This window comes from Rattus norvegicus, chromosome X (genome assembly GCF_021556685.1).
Source record: "Rattus norvegicus strain SHRSP/BbbUtx chromosome X, alternate assembly SHRSP_T2T, whole genome shotgun sequence".
NCBI lineage: Eukaryota > Metazoa > Chordata > Mammalia > Rodentia > Muridae > Rattus > Rattus norvegicus.
In genome coordinates this window covers 66,956,854-66,971,075 of record NC_141554.1, presented here as the reverse complement: position 1 = coordinate 66,971,075, position 14,222 = coordinate 66,956,854, and the positions used below count along the sequence as shown (strand labels likewise).

The following is a 14,222-nucleotide window of genomic DNA, read 5'->3' as shown; positions in this document are numbered from 1 at the left end:
TTATTTAAAAAAAATTAATTTATTATATGTTAAGTACACTGTCACTGTCTTCAGACACACCAGAAGAGGGCATCAGATCTCATTACAGATGGTTGTGAGCCACCATGTGGTTGATGGGAATTGAACTCAGGACCTCTGGAAGAACAGGCAGTGCTCTTAACCTCTGAGCCATCTCTCCAGCCCAACATTGTTCCTTTTAAAGAAAGAAACTCACCATATAGTGCAAGCTGGTCAGATTCATAGGCCTCCTGTCTCCCAAGCGCTAGGATCATAAGCCTCTACCACCACAGCTAGTGATCATCTTTCTCTTTCTTCACCTGCCTTATCATATCTTAATTTTCTCACCTTTTTACATCTTAAACTTTCCCATATCAGATCAACAACTCCTGCCAGAGTCTCCATTTTCCTTGCCTCTTTGACTTTGTCCTACATACCTTCTAACTAAACAAAAACCATGCTGATCATGCTTGATCTGTGCTCAGTGTCTATGAACAGTTTTTACTTTGAACAACTCTAAGGCCATTCCCTACTGGTAAGTACTGATGCACAATCAAAAAGATGTTACCAAACTAAGCTTAAGTGATATGGATAAATCTCTGAAACATTATAGCCATTGAAGGAGAGGTGGTTTTCAGACAGGGTTTCAGAGTCTCACTCTGCTATAGCCCAGGCCTTGAACTCACAGCATCTTCCTGTTTCAGACCCCCAAACCCTAGAAATACAGAAGTACACCATGTGCCCCACAATACAGCCACTTTGAAAACAGTTTTCGAATTGTATGTTTGAGCCCTTTGCTGAAAGGCTACCTACAGATCATGCCAGGCTAGAAGAACACAATCAAAAGATGTAGAAGTTAACATCTGTGACTCTGAAACCCTGACAAGTGACAATGCTGGGACCTAATCTCAATTCCTTTTTGCTCTGGTTGGATGTGTGGATCAAAGGCCTTTCCAAATAAGCCACTGGCAACACATCTGACTCCTGTCACCTACTCTATCTCCTCCTTCTAGAGGCAACACCTGCCAATCTCACTATTCTATTACCATAACTTCACTGTTATTTACTGAAGGAAAAGCACCTGTGTGCCAGGTACTACATTACATATGGACATATGTGCCAGTCAGGAATCTTCTCTGTACAATAGATGTGGTCAAGGAGGAAAAGGCAGCATTCAAGACACTAAGGCACCACTCCTCCACTCTCATGAGGAGGTGATCATAGATTTCCTACTGTTTCAATGTTATCTATGACACTATCTTTTAACTTCTTGACTTTTTAACCTATTTAATCAGTGTTGAATCTCTTAACCCATCTTTAAGGCCCACCGATTCTACCACATTAAATGTTCACTAATCAAAGATAGCACATTTATATACACTAAATGAAATTAAGATAGAAATATTTATTTAGTATACCATTAATTTAAAGTTATACAATTTTAACCAGGTTATTGTTTGGGGGTATGGGCTTACTATACAGCCCTGGATGGCCTGGAACTCACTATGTAAATCAGGCTGGTCTTGAATTTTGATTTACCTGCATCTGCCTCCTGGCTGAACATGGCTACACAGTAAGACCTTGTACAAAAAATAAAAATTAAAAAAGGCAAAAATAATCTTTAAAAATATTTTTAAATCTTGTTTTTGAGACAGGGTCTCTATTTAGCCCCAGCTGTTCTGGAACTTGCTTTGTAGAACAGGCTAGCCCTCAGACTCAGAGATCTACCTGCCTCTGCCTTCCAAGTGCTGGAATTAAAGGTTTGCGAAACCACTAAAAAAAGTGTTTTTTAATATGAAATTTTGAGAAACATAGGACAGAGAGCTATTTTTAGGGGGGCTGTTCTAGATGACATAAATCATATTTATCAGAATTATTTTAACTCACAAAGTATATACCTAAGTCCTATTATTCAGGAGGCTGAGGCAAAAAGATTGAGTTTGAGGCCAGCCTGGTTATATAGAGGATTGAAAGCCAATCTAGGCTACATACTACTCATCAATTGTTTTCTTGTCTCAATTTTTTGTTTGTTTTCGTTTTTTAAGACAGGGTTTCTCTGTTCAACAGCCCTGGCTGTCCTGGAACTCTCTTTGTAGAACAGGTTAGCCTCAAACTCACAGAAATCTGCCTGTCTCTGTCTCCCAAGTACTAGGATTAAAAGGATTGAACCACAATGCTCAGCTTGTCTAAAACATTTTTTTAAAGTAAAGTTAATTAGCTCAGAAGTTTCTAAGTGATATAAGGCATATGTACAAAAATAAAATACTAGGAACAAAGTGACCTCAAACAGCATGGTATCTAGATAGTCAAACATTCTGATTAGTATAAGGCTACAATAATGCTAATTACCAATTTTCAAAATAATTATCAAGTAAAACATCATAACAAATTAAACTGGATAAAAATTTTGGTATTACTTACTCAGGGTGGTGGTTACCAATTAATCACAGATAATCCAGACATACCAGGCATATTCAACGATAATTTAACAACAATGATAATTTAACAACATTACCATTCATATACTATGAATAGAGTATTCCTATTTTGTTAATCTGTTATTTTGACATTGCCTAAATTATTTATATATATATACACATATATATACATACACACACACACACACACACACACACACACACACATATTACTTCATATCATAGAGATCTTCTCTAAGGTCAGGAGCTTAGTAGAGTGCTTGCCTACCATGCACAAAGCCCTGAAATCAATCTTCAACATTGTAAGAAAAGTGATTCAATAATTACTTCTACCTAGAAATGTTTCAAACAGCTATGTTCATGAACATTTATGAAAAAATGTATCTAAATGAAAATTTTTTTACATTTATTTGTTCTGTGTGTATAAATGTTTTGCCTGCATATATGTATGTGAACCACATGTATGCCTGGTTCAAAAGATGGCTTTCGATTGGTGAACTGGAGTTACAGATGCTTGTGAGCCAGCATGTGGGTTCTATGACCCAAACTCACTTTCTATAAGAGCAACAAGTGCTCTTAACCACTGAGCCACCTCTCCAGCCCCTAAATGACAACATTTAAAAGGAGATAAATGACCTGCAATACAACTGAGCATGTGCAAGTCTCCAGGTTCAATTCCTATCCTGGTTCAATCCCTATGCATCAAAAATAAAAGAGATATTATACTTCTTTGGGGGAGGTATTTGTTAGGGATACAGGCACTCAAGGCCTGCCTCAGCTTATGATCCTCTTGCAGGATATATCAAAAAGTGAACCAATCTCAAGTCTGGTGGGTCATTCCTATAATCACAGCTACTTGGAAAGTTGAGGCAGGAGGATTTCTACAAGTTGCAAACCATCCTGGCCTACGGAGTGAGATTTTTGTCTCAAAAAAAGTGATCAAAATACCTAATTATGGCAAAAATATCATATGGCGATCAAGCAATGATAAACTTCCTGTTTAAAAAAATCCAAAGACATTAGCGCACCTGTCTTGAATACTGGGTGCCATCCTCTGTCTGCCCAGCCTGCCTAGAATTCCTAGCAGGTAAGCTCCTCTTTGGGTCTAGCCCTAATCACATATGGTCAGATCTACCTGGGAAATATTAATCAAGATGAATACCATTTTGTCAACAAATCTAGAAAGGCAGGAGAGAGGAGAAAGGGAAGAGATGTATACTGACTATCTATTACTAGAACTAAACATTTCAAAGAGCAGCTATAGGCATCCACTTGTGGCCTAATTATCACACAAATGCAGTCAACTGAGAAAGAATACAAAGTGCTTCTTAACACCTTCATATTTCCAGTCCCCAGATCCAGATCTGAAAGAAATCTTTATATTGTTAGAATAGTCTCCCTTGTTATTACCTGAGCTGACTTCTACTTATAGCGAAGGGTCCTAAATAACAGTCCTGGAACAGAAATATCTGTTAGTTACTTAAGATTTCTTAGCCTTCTGTCTGGGGGGAGGGATTAGATACAAGCTGAATTTTTGAGGCAGAATATTCTCATTTGATTTTCTGATTTTTCTATGATTGTACAGATAGGCAATGTTCTTATATACATATTAAAACTAAAGTTGGGTAGTTGTTCCTCACACCTTTAATACCAGCATTTAGTGGGCAGAGGCAGGTAATCTCTAAATTCAATGACGATCTGTTCTACAGAGCTAGCTCCTAGACAGCCAGGGCTGCCCAGAGAAACCCAATCTCAAAAAACTAAACAAACAAGCAAGCAAACAAACAAAGTGTAGATACTTTAAAGTTCCACCAAGATACATAATCTAAATACAAGATCTACATCAACTTCAAAGTAATTTGCGATAGCTAGGTTATATGCAGCAATTTCTTTTCCATTCAATGCCCTTAACAGTAAGATTAACAGCTTTAGACCAGGATCAGTAACTTACACTTGTATGGATGCAGAAATGTATGCAATACTCCATGATGAACTGTTAACACCATGCAGGCTCTCAATGAAAGCATGAGTCAAAGTTTGGATCTAGACCCCAGAGATCAAATTGTAATTCTACCTCTACTAGCTCTGTGACCTTAAGGCAAGCTATTTAGCTTCTCTGTGGCCTAATGTCTTCATCTGTAAAATGAGGGTACTAATAGTAATAGAATCTACATTACTGTACACTCTGACAATTAAATGACTTAATGCATATACAGCACTTAGCATGATACTTGGCTCTGAAGTACACTATTAGTATTTAATTCTTTCTCTTGGTGCCACTCAAGCCCAATAGTAAACTTGACACTTTTACTTAGAAGTTGAATAATAAGTCAAATTCTGCTAACCTGATAGAAACATTAGCAACAACACTTAGCAACAATCACAGTCCACCTCAGAGCACAGACCAACTGTAACTTACTTGATAGATAAAGATGCTAAAGTTTATACATGAACAGACATTATTCAAGATTACACATCTAGTTAAAAGTTAAAAAGAGAGGGTACATACCTTAATAATAGAAGGGAAGAGGGGCATAAAAAGGAATTTTTAAGGGGGCTGGAGCGATGGCTCAGCCATTAAGAACATTGACTGTTCTTCTAAAGGTTCTGAGTTCAATTCCCAGCAACCACATGGTGGCTCACAACTATCTATAATGGGATCCAATGCCCTCTTCTGGGGTGTCTGAAGACAGTGACAGTGTATTCATATACATTAAATAAATAATAAATAATTTTAAAAAGATGAGATTGTGATCTTGTAAAATAAAGAATTTAAAAGAATCTAAAAACACTTTTACTTGTTTCTCTCATAGAAAAAAAACTCTATGGCTAACAAAATTTTAAAAATGAATTATGTAAAAAATGAATTATGTATCTGACATATTCTACTAAACAGCATAGGTTTATAATATCAACATTTAGGCATCAAAGAACCAACTTACAAATGAACACGTGAAACAAAACCAACTTGTTCACAATCCATACCCTGGACACTACAAAGGAAAAAAAAAGACTTAGAATGGCAAGGTTTAAACTCAAACAGAGAAAAAAACTATAATACAAAAACACACATTTACATAAATTAAAAAATAATTAGGAAAATCAAATTTAAGACTGTAAAAGATATAAAATCTTATATAAAACTCTCTACAGAATTATACCAATTTTAGAAAGAAAGTAGTAATTATAAAGAAGTATAACACAAAATTCAAATATTTAACTCTATGATCAATGAGGACTGGGAAAAAAATCCAATAAGGGGGGCTTTTGAGAAAATTATTACTAACATACAAAATGTTAAATGTTCAGAAATTCTTTATCCTCATTTCTCATAATGTATCTTCAGATCAGGGCAAATTATGACTTATAAACCTAATGTGCACATGTTCTGTACTTGGCCTTCAGAATTTAAAATATTTTTTTCCAAAAGAGGAATGAACCTAAATTACAACGCTAGGAAAGAAATACTGAACAGTGTGTCATGTTTTATCAACTTGGCACTGACAAAGCATGTGGGGAGAAGGTCTGGCTAGAGAGTTAGTCCACACCTCAGTGGTAAAGGGATTCAGGGCTCAATTCCCAGTACATACACATACACAAATAATACATATATATGCACACACACCCACACGAAGGAAAAGAGATCAAGGTAGGGTGGGAGAGACACTGATTCATGTTAGATCATATTATATGCTCTAGAGAGAACTAGGGTCATAGTCACCTAAAAGGACTTGTCAAGGTCAAACTTATTCTCACAATATTTAGAAAGCTTCAGGACTAACAAAAAGTAGCTATAAAGACTAGGAATATAGCTCAGAGGTAACTTTCAAACTTACCTAGCAGGCATGAGTTTCCTAAAGTTAATACACATAGCCCCTCTCAAAAAACTTATCTTTCACCTTTACTTTCTGATTTTCAGATGTTTTCACTTAACAAGTATTCAGAATGTCATATTTTTTATAATACCAAATGTTTTATAATACCAAATGTATTCAGAATGTCATATTTTTTATAATACCAAATGTTACAGAAAGATTTGTAAAACTAAGGTCAGCAAAATAGTCTATTATCAAAGATTTTTGTTTTGTGTTTTTTGAGACAGGGTCTCACTCTATAGCCCAGGCTGACTTTGAACTCAAATTCTTTTTCAATGTCCCAAGTGCTTGGATAAGTCACTACACTTAGCTTCAAGTGTTTAATTACAGTCTTGTAATGTTTTAGAAGATAGAAGGAATGTTTAATTAAAAAAACATTATTTATATAACTTTAAGAGGGCTACTTTTCGGGGTTGGGGATTTAGCTCAGTGGTAGAGCGCTTGCCTAACAAGCGCAAGGCCATGGGTTCGGTCCCCAGCTCCGAAAAAAAGAAAAGAAAAAAAAAAAAAAAAAAAGAGGGCTACTTTTCAAAAGAACTACAAGTATTTTTAAATTCCCTAGTATTGGTTTCCACATAAATCAATATAACCCACATACACCAAGGTCCTTTAGGATCCAAATAAATTCTAAGAGATATAAAAAGTATAAATGAAGGGAAGATAATTGACTACACAAAACATGCACACATGCAAATATACATGCACACACATGCAAACATACATGCACACACATGCATGTGTGTACATGAGAACACGAACACACACGAACACACACACACACACACACACACACACACACACACACACACACACAGAGCCTTGGAAAACTATTACCGCTATTTATATCACTGAAATTTCTAACAGTTAAAACTCTCTAGTGACCAGTAAAGAAAGAAGTCTGGTGGGGGTAAAACTGGAAGGAAATTAAAGGCATGAAAATTAAATGCTTCCCTTCTAGTTAGAAGACTACCATTCTGATTTGAAGGCAAAATTCTAGACAACTAAATAGATCTTTCAAAATCAACTAACTTCCATGTTTGTGACATATGTAGTAATTTATTGCTTTCATATTCTCCCCAAAGCTGCGTGAAAACTCATACAAAACTGTAAGCTGTTCAGTATAAAAGCTAGACTCTCAAACACTGTTTATCCTTAATGAAAACTGTAAATGATCCCATACTGCCTTCACCATTTAATTGTTCTACCAAAAATGAATCCTATGAAGTAAATGCCATACTTGCATATTAAAATGAAAGTGTGAAACTTACTATTTAAAAATATAATTAACTTCCAAATCATAAAATCTCACATAATTTCTATAACCTATCCATTAATTTAAAATTCAACAATCTCAAAGCAGCCAACTTGTCAAAATATGTTTTGGGTTTTGTATTGTTTTGTTTTGAGTTCTAAGAAGCACTCCTTTTACCCTCAAATACGTACTACTACCCAAATCAGGAAAGAACACAGGCTGAATGTGAGAGAAAGGACTGTGGATTTGATAGTGAAACTCTTGTTATCAAAATATTTTTATAGCTCAGTACTAAACTGCAAATTATGGCTTAAACTACTAAGAAAGACCTAGTCCTCCAACCTCAAGACTGCACCTATTATCCAAATTCGTTTACTTCACAGGCATGTTTAATATTTAGCCATACTGTAATATAAGAAAACTAAGAAAAAATCCGTCTGTTTCCACGCTATTTTTCATCTTTAATACTCCTTTACTACAAGAAGTAGCCCAAGAGTGATGTCATGGAAAACAGCTTCCCTGGCCTTTAGAGATTGCATCCAGTGAGAATTCTAGGAACAGTCTCACTTGGGAAATAAAATCCCAAATCTAAGCTGCATTTTAACATGAAATCACAAATCATGTACTGTTAGCATTTTCATTCTCCCCCAAGAATTATATAACTAACATGAATCTTTCGGAAGGTCCTGCTGTTATGATACAGAATTCCGGCAAGTCCACAATGCAGTATTAACTAAATTCAAAGATATTATCAAGGACAAACGAGACTTTTTCTATCTGTTCTTATTTATTTCAATAATGCAGCTAGATTTTTCCCTCGGTGCTTGCAGACAGAGCCCAGGGCTTCACACATGTGATGCAAGTGCTCTATCAATGAAATATACCCCAGCCCAATGAGCTTTAAGGATTCCACATTAAAGAGAGAACACTAAGCTTAGTGGGTAAAGGTGGTTGCAACCAAGTAGGATGAATCTCGTGCCATCCCTGGGACCCCCGTGGTAGTAGAGAACCTATTCCTACAAGTAGTTCTCTGACCTCCACACTCATGTTATGTGACCTGTACACATGTATGCAAACACAATAGACAGACAGATAACTGTAATTTTTTAAAGGATCCTACAGCCAATGAGATGGCTCAGTGAGTAAAGGACCCTGTTGCCAAGCCTGGTGATATAAGCTTGATCCTTGGTTTAATCCCAGTACTTGAGGAGAAGAGGCAAGCAGATCAGGCAAGTATAGGGCTAGCCTGGTCTACAAAGTTCCACGACAGCCAGAGCTATGTAGAAACCTCATCTCAAAAAGACAAAGGAAATGAAAAAAACATAGGGCATCTACTTATGTTTTATTGGGGGTGGGGGGCAGCACGTTGTTTGAGACAGGATTTCACTTTGGAGCACCGGAGAGTCTTACATCAGAGAACCTGTCTTTGCTTCCCACATGTTAGAATTAAAGATCTAGGACACCTTCAGATTTAAAACATCATCTGTCCTTTAAATTTCCTTAATATTGTATTATGTCTATGGATGTTTGGCTGCATATGTCTGTGTACTAAGTGCCTACTGGCCATGAGAACCATCAGTTTTGGATCATCTGGAACTACGGGGTGGTTGTGAGCTGTCACGTGGATTCTGGGAATTGAACCCGGGAGCTCTAGAAGAGCACCCAGTGCTCTCAACTGCTGAGCCATCTCTCCATCTCCACGGTCATCTATTTTTATGCAAACAGTAATACAAGGTATACCCTAGGGCAGAAATGACATATAAAAGCCTTTCCAATGGTTCCTAAAATGGTAATGATAAGCTCCTTCAGCACACTCCCTCACTCTCTGCCTCCCTTCCCCTCCCTTTTCCTTTTGTTGCTGCTGTTCCTAGAAAACCTAGAAAACCAGTCTCACTCCATTGTTCCACTCTAGCTAGGATCACTCTGTCCAGATATCCATGACTCCCTTTAGATCACTAGAGAAGAGTCAACTCATTGAGAGCTTGTCCCAAATCCGTTTTAAAATAACAGAACCCAGTGGGCTTAGTGACACACACCTTTATTCTCAGCACTCAAGAGGTAAGAGCGGGTAGATCTCTGTGAGTTCAAGGCCAGCCTGGTCTATATAGTGAGTTCCGAGACAGCCAATGCTACCCAGAGAAACCCTGTCTCAAAAAAGCAAACAAACAAAACTTCAAATAAAAATTATAAAACCCCTCTAAACCATCAAAGAATCAACATCTCCATTATCTGCTTTATTTTTCTCTATATTTAATGTTGAAGTAATCTATTATGAGCCAGGATCTCATATTCCAGGCTGCCTCTGCTGAGAAAGATTCTAAACTGTTCCTACTGTCTCTACCTCCTAGTACTAGAACTATATAAATGGGCCACCAAACTTTTAACTGTTTGTTAAAAAAAATTGTTTTGTTCCAGGCATAGTTACATGTGCCCATAATCCCAGTACATGGGAGGCTGAGGCACAAGGATAACCCCAATTTTAAGGCAAACCTGGGTTATAGTGGGGGAGAAAAATCCAAAACAAAACAAAACCTTGTTCAAACTATTAACACTAAGTTGAATCTCTAGCACCTAGAACACTGTGTGGCACATAGTAAATGCTAAGTGAATACCTGATGTACAGACAAATTGATTTCAATTTGCCACTTTCATGTTAAAGATGAAAAATTCAAACTCTGAGGTTAAGTTACTGGCCTAAGGTTATGATATCAAACTATGGAGCTAGGGTTTTCTGAGTTCTACTCCTTCCTAATACACTACTATTTCTACAAGCCCTCACCCATGGCCAGCTTTTATTCTTCAATTTTAAAAAAGCCCAAATGAGCTATTGCTATAGCTTCTAGTTCTGAGGAAATGTCTGACAACAAATTAATCTATAGCACATCCCCCACCCAGGCCAAGAGTCATAGTCCTCATTTGACATTCAGTCCTTAAACATCTGCAACTCCAAAGCCCAAATCTGACAATGGGCCACCAACATCATAGGGGGAGGGTAAAAATCAGGGGGAAAATGTTAAAAATACTAAAATATAAAATATTTTCCTTTCTCCCATCTCTCTTGACTTGTCGTGATATGTTTTTAGTTGTTGCTGTATGTTGTCCTAGAAAAATTAAAATTTTAAATTATTAGCACAATTTACAGACATCATTAAAACAAGATAAACCCCAGCTTCTGAACACCCATGAAGTCAGTCAAGCCAGCCTTGGTTCCATGATTTCAGCCCCAAATAACCCAGAGCAAGGCAGAGAGGTCAAATTCAGAAATACCCAATGAAGTGGTGATCTGCAAAAATTATCTTCAGAACCAGGGATAAACACAAAATATAAAAGCAGCCACTTTAAAGTTGGCTGTTCCTTGGGGTTGGTGATTTAGCTCAGTGGTAGAGCACTTGCCTAGCAAGCGCAAGGCCCTGGGTTCAGTCCCCAGCTCCGAAAAAAAGAAAAGGAAAAAAAAAAAAGTTGGCTGTTCCTTTTCTAACTTAATCCTGCCCGCCTTACATTATTCTGGTTTTTTTTTTAACAAAACACACAAGCATACTGTGAAAGGCCACTGGCATTGGACCAGGGAATTAAAATTTTAACATCTACTCAGAAAAAGAAAACATTTTTATGACTAAAAATAAAATACTCCAAAATGCTCCTTTCACTTTTAATTGACTATTTTAAGCCAAAACATTCTACAATTTTGAAATTCTAGAAAGTAAATTTTATTTTTGAGCCACAAATATTTACTATCTTTTTTTTGCCAATTAACAGGTAGTAATTAACATCCTTTACCACTGACAAACAGGGACTCAAAGCACCTACTAAGTGCTGTGATTAAAAATGAGAACTGAATCACACAAATATTGCATTAAGTGTTAAAAAGTTAAAATTTTCTATACATTTATAGATCTACTGAGCATTAAAGAAACATGAATGCATGTGTAAATGCTTTAAAACCATTTTCAAATGAGTAGAAGCAGTCAGTCATCCTGTTCTGTAGATATGAAAAGCAAACACTGAAATTAAATCCTATATACTAAAAAAACCCACACTTTTAAAATGACAATAGTAAATCAGATTGACAAAGAAAGTGAACCTCTTAAAAATAAAGACTAATTAAATATAAGGTGTTAAATATTCTGAGTAAGAAAAGGGGCTGAGAGGCCTAGAAAGACTACAAGCCCTATAGTAACATTAAATTTGAATTAAAGGATACTTAAATAAGCAGTTCGAATTTTGTAGGGGGAAGGCCAACCAACACTGACTACTAAACAGCTATCTATCACTGCACTGTTCTGCTATTCCATACTTATTTACTTATAATATAGAAATTAAGAGGCAGCAACAGTTAGCCACATTAGCCACTCAAGCAAAGGTTACCTAAAGAAATGACCTTACATTTTCTACAACACTTTACAGCTATAGATTATTTTCACATATATGACCTCATATAGCCCTTACTACCTTTCTGATGTGGCTACTATTGATTACATTGCATAGATAAGAAACTGAGGCTCCATATACGAGATTTCCTCAGTACGAGATTTTCTCAGTCACCCAGTCCGGACCCAGACATTCTGATTCCACGCATTATGCCGCACATTTCGCATAGTTCTATTTCAGGAACAAACAGGAATTTTAAAGGGAAAGAACCGGTTGGGGGGAAATAATCATGGTACCTGCAGCTCTGTGCTGCAAAAAATGGCTGAATTATGCTTCTTCCTTTTTTTCTCTTCTCTTCTCTTCTCTTCTCTTCTCTTCTCTTCTCTCTCTCTCTCTCTCTCTCTCTCTCTCTCCACACACACACACACACACACACACACACACACACACACACACACACCAGAAAAAATTTACATTTCAAACAATTTAAGTAAACTCAAAGACAAATTGGCTCCCAGCATCTAGAAAATGTTGAGTGCGGCCAGTGCGGTGAGGGCCACGGAGCCCGTGCCTTCCTCGGGGCCGCAGGCAAAGCCTGGGTTCCGCAGGCCGGCGGCCAGGGGCGGCTACGCACCTCGGGGGTCCTGTCCAGCCTCTAGTGGACGGCAGTCTGCATCAGGAAGAAGCGGGCCAGTGGCCGAACGGTGGGAGGGTCGGGCGCCGGGCTGGACCACGATAGGCTCCTCAGACCTCTACAAGGGGCCGCTCCCTGGCCGGGCCGGAGCGCTCCGGCGCGGGGCGAGCGTGCAAGCCCGAGGCCCCCTTAAAAGCAGTCCTGGGAAAGAAGACAGCGATTGAGTGGAGAGTCCAAACAGTTGGGCTAGGCGTGCTGCGCGCGGCGTCGGGGCCGGGGCCCAGCCTTGCCAATACCGAGGGACGTCGCGGCACCCCACGGGGCTCGGCGGGAGAGCCGACTTAGGGCCACGAACTGGGGGACAGCTGAGGGGGTCGAGGGCAATAGAAACGCCAGCGGTAACGACATAGACGACGGAGTCTCCGGGTTTCTGCCCCAAAGCGCGCGGAGCCACGGGATCACCCACGCCGGGGGTGGAGGAAAGCGGGAAAGGGGCGGGAAAGGGGCGGGGCGTGGGGGGCCACGAGCCAGGGGCCGCTCCGGGCCTCGCGCCCCCTGCGGGCCGCGGGAGCCGCCCGGGGCCCGCCCAGGGAGGCGGGGCCCACGGCCTAGGGGCCCGGGCCAGGGTCTCTAGGACGCGGAAGCAAGCCTCTCCAAGATAGAAGGCGGGGACGGGAAGCCGTAGGTTAGAGAGCAGGCCTGAGAGGCCCCCTTAGCCCCTGAAGGCGCCCCGTTGGGGCCAGCGCGCCGCCTGGCGGGTGTTTACCTTCCCCCTGGTCGAGCGCCAATGCCGCCATCTTTCAGCCCAGGCGCGTCACTTCCGGCGCCACGGGACGGGAGCCGGTGTAGGAATCGGGTAGCGGGAGAGTTGTCCCACGCCAGATGCGCGCGTTGCCCCAGAGGTGGGCCCGCTACAGTAGCGGGGGCTAGGCGTCGGGGGTTGGACGCGGTGGGGAAGGGGCACAAGGGAACAGAGGTAGTGGGGCTCTGCAGGCGGGAGCGGAAGAGGTTTCTCCTCAGAGCACTGCCGTCGAGTCTATGTACTTACCGGGGCGGCAGGGTCACTCAGCCTTCCTGGGAGGTGGACCCCGTGGCGCTGCGGCGAACACACAGTGCGCAAGTGAAGGGCTAGGAAACCCGGAAAATTCCATTTTTGCACCTTCCACACCGTCGGATGAGGGGAGTTTTGCCAATGATACCTGTTATAAAAGTGACTAGATCAACGCCAAATGACATCATTTCTGTAAGGCAATTTGCGATGGATCATTGCGTCATGGTTCCACTTGGCTTATTACATAGCAATTACATATTTCACATGCAAACTTCTCAGAGATGGAAAAAGTAATCGTAAATGAAAAAAATTCACCGCGGTAGAAAAGTATGATCTAAATAAAAAAGCGGGTTTGTTTTGCATCAAAATATGCAAGAACGAATATACGGAAGGCACCAAGTTCTGTTGTTCCTCGGGGAGGGGTCTGTTTGTTTTACAAATCTGCTCTAGAATTGTAGGTCATGGCTTTTAAATACTACCCTTACTTGATTTAAGAATATGGAAATACACCGTAAAACTTTTGTAAATTTATTATATAGCTCTTTAAAGAAGCTGTAGATGACTAATGCACAGTTGAAGCCACTGGTTCTACGACCCGTTAAAAATT

The 14,222-nt window shown here is 39.6% G+C and overlaps 1 protein-coding gene across 25 annotated transcripts in view; it reads right to left on the bottom strand.

Moving 5' to 3' along the window:
* Klhl15 (kelch-like family member 15) overlaps positions 1-13,389 on the bottom strand; it is a 55,175-nt gene extending 41,786 nt beyond the window's left edge. For 5 of the 25 annotated variants that reach the window (XM_087599809.1, XM_087599807.1, XM_087599812.1 and 2 more), the window contains exons 1-4: positions 13,331-13,389; positions 12,565-12,765; positions 5,378-5,428; positions 3,846-3,889 (exon numbers count right to left, since the gene is read on the bottom strand). The gene's annotated coding sequence lies outside the window, so the exon portion shown is untranslated. 25 annotated transcript variants of the gene reach the window in all.
* Positions 13,390-14,222: the final 833 nt, after the last annotated feature.